Source organism: Myotis davidii, unplaced genomic scaffold, assembly GCF_000327345.1.
Source record: "Myotis davidii unplaced genomic scaffold, ASM32734v1 scaffold208, whole genome shotgun sequence".
Classification (NCBI taxonomy): domain Eukaryota; kingdom Metazoa; phylum Chordata; class Mammalia; order Chiroptera; family Vespertilionidae; genus Myotis; species Myotis davidii.
In genome coordinates, this window is record NW_006299706.1 from 308,530 (window position 1) to 311,548 (window position 3,019).

General features: G+C 41.0%; 1 protein-coding gene across 4 annotated transcripts in view; it reads right to left on the reverse strand.

Moving 5' to 3' along the window:
- The window catches only part of GATAD2B (GATA zinc finger domain containing 2B), a 53,756-nt gene that overhangs the window by 30,115 nt on the left and 20,622 nt on the right, over nucleotides 1–3,019 (reverse strand). For 2 of the 4 annotated variants that reach the window (XM_006775616.2, XM_015571760.1), the window contains one exon: nucleotides 2,342–2,410. The exons of the other annotated variants lie outside the window; for them this stretch is intronic. The gene's annotated coding sequence lies outside the window, so the exon portion shown is untranslated. The remainder of the gene's footprint in view (nucleotides 1–2,341; nucleotides 2,411–3,019) is intronic. 4 annotated transcript variants of the gene reach the window in all.

Sequence of the window (3,019 nt, forward strand, 5' to 3'; positions counted from 1 at the left end):
GAAAAGAGCCTGGAAGTTCCTTATGAAGTTAAACACAGTTACAACACAATCCAGCAATTTCATTGCTAGATATATACCCAAGAGAACTGAAAACGTTATCTCCACACAAAAATTTGTACATGAATGTTCATAGCAACATTATTCATTATAGTCAAAAAGTGGAAACAACCCAAATGTTCACCAACTGATGACTAAACAAACAAACATACATCTATAAAATGAAATACTGTACAGCTATAAAAAGGAATTTAGTGCCCTGGCCAGGTAGCTCAGTTGGTTAGAGTGTTGTCCCAATACACCAACGTTGTGGGTTTGATGGTCAGGGCACATGTAGGAGTCAACCAATAAATGCATGAATGGGTGGAACAACAAATTGATGTCTCTCTCTCTCCCTCTACCTTCTTCTCTCTCAGAAAATCAATAATAATAAAAAGGAATGAAGTACTGATATATGTTACAACATAGATGAAAGTTGAAAACATTAAGCTAAGTGAAGCAAGCCAGTCATAAAAGGTAATATGTTGTATGATTCCATTTATATGGAAAGTCCAGAAAAGGCTTGAAGGAGAATGGAAACAGAACGTAGATAAGTGGTTTCCTAGGGCTGAGGAGAGAGGAAAATACGGAGTAACTGCTAATAGGTGGTGGTGGTGGTGGGGGGGGGGTGTTCTTTTTAGGGTGATGAAAATGTTCTAATTTTAGATTATAGTGATAGTTGCACAACTCTGAATCTACTAAAACCACTGAATTGTATACTTTGAATGGGTATTTAGGATATGTGTAATATGTTTCAATAAAGATGTTAAAACCCTGACCGGAGTGGCTTAGTTGGCTGAGAAATATTTCATCTAATTCTCAGAACATTCCTATGAAATCCACATTATCCCCATCCTATCAGAAAGAAGTAACTGAGACTCAGAAAGACTAAATAAACCTGCTCAACGTCGCAAATAAATAGAAGAGTCATGATTAAAACCTAGGTCTAACTCCAATGCCCAGTACACCCCCCTTTCCACCACACCAAGGATGGTTAAGTAGGTTTCAACTCTCATGCCAACTTCATTTTATTGATGGTTACCTATCATTTTATTGAATGTTACCTATAACATTCTGTTTCATCAGTAAAGACTTTTACTTAATTATTGTCTGCCACAGGTACCACATATGAAAACAGCAGCACACATATAAGCCAAGTATTTATCATATCCATCTATAATAATAAAAGTGTAACATGCTAATTAGACCGGATGTCCTTCCGGAAGCCGGATGCTGCAGCTGAAGCAGCCGCCATGGCTGGCCACAAGGGAGGGATCTAGGCAGCAGCCACGGCTGGGAAGGCCTACTCTTGCACAAATTTCATGCATCGGGCCTCTAGTATATTATCATAATCAGACTAATAAATCTGAATTTATTGACCTGTGAGGGTAACCATATTTTTGCACGTTGAGGAAATGAGCTGGGAAGTGGACATGGCAGGGAAACAGCAAGAATCTACAAATCTTAGGAAAGTCTCACAAAAGTCTTTGGCATCATGAAAATTTCTTCTAAATATCCCTAAAGAATGTTCATGTCTTAAGCCAGTTTTGCTCAGTAGATAGAGCATCAACTTGTGGACTGAAGAGTCCTGGGTTCAATTCCAGTCAAGGGCATCTACCTTATTTGCAGACTCAATCCCTGGCCTTGGACGGGACGGGTACAGGAGGCAACCAATAGATGTGTCTCTTACATGCATGTTTCTATCTGTTTCTCTCCTTCCTTTACACCCTCTTAAAAAAAAAAAAGAATGTTCATAACTCTGTATAGCACTAAATCAGTCATATCAGAGAAGGGAGAATGTTATAAATAGCAGCCTCGCTAGATATTTATTCCATAGTAGGCCTAATGAAGTTTCTCTAATGCCAATTCATGTACGTGACAAACAATCATACAAATAAATTCTATCTCAGCAGTGCTTCAGAGATGAGTAGGCTCATGACCTCTACTTATAACTGTGTACAGCTGAATGAATGTCCATTTGTTTCCCACCAAAGTGGAAGCAAGTTGCACTTCCAGGTCTTGGCAAAGATCACAGAGCAATGGTCCTGTTCTACACATCAGATAGCTGAGCGAATGAGATATCTGAGCTCCTTCCAAGCTACCTAATGCTTCCTGCAGCCAATCATTTCCAGCAATTAACTCTGCAACCTCTCTATTTCAGTTCCCTAAAGAAACTCTCATACACACAAACCAAACTGCAAAACAAATTCTTCAAGTGGGGGTAAAAGCCCTTAAGGGAAAACAAATGGTTATAGAACAGGTTTTATCTTAAATGCTAAAAGAATGAAATTATCTCCAAATGTACCATTTTATTGGATCATCTTAGAGGTTGCTTCTACACAGTCCTACTGGTAGCAATCTCTGGATTCAGCAACTGGTGGAATAGAAAAGGGTATGGATAAGGGCTTGAGAAGAATATGCATCAGTGTGAATACCTAAGCTCTATTAATCACGTCTCATTAAGAGATTTAGATAACATGGAAAAGAAACCACTCTGATCTCTGCATAAGATAGAAACATGCAGCACATATCAGATCCTAAAGTAAATGCTTATTACACTAGAGACCCGGTGCACAGATTCGTGCATCGGTGGCATCCCTTAGCCTGGCCTATGCCCTCTCACAATCCAGGACCCCTCAGGGGGTGTCAGACTGCCAGTTTCAGCCCGATCCCCACAGGCCAGACCGAGGGACTCCGCTGGTGCACAAACGTGTGCACCCAGCCTCTAGTATGCATATAAGATCTTTGGTTAATCTCTTCCCACCCTCCCCACCCCTTCCCTCTGAGATCCATCAGTCTGTTCCATGTTTCCATGCCTGTGTGTTCAGCATCTGGCCCTTGGTGGTGAGTGCGCATCATAGCTACCGGATGAACAGTCTCTTAGGCTTTTATATATATACTAGAGGCCCGGTGCACAAAAATTTGAGCACTCAGGGGGGAGGAGTGGGTACCTCAGCCCGGCCTCTGCCCTCTCGCAGTCTGG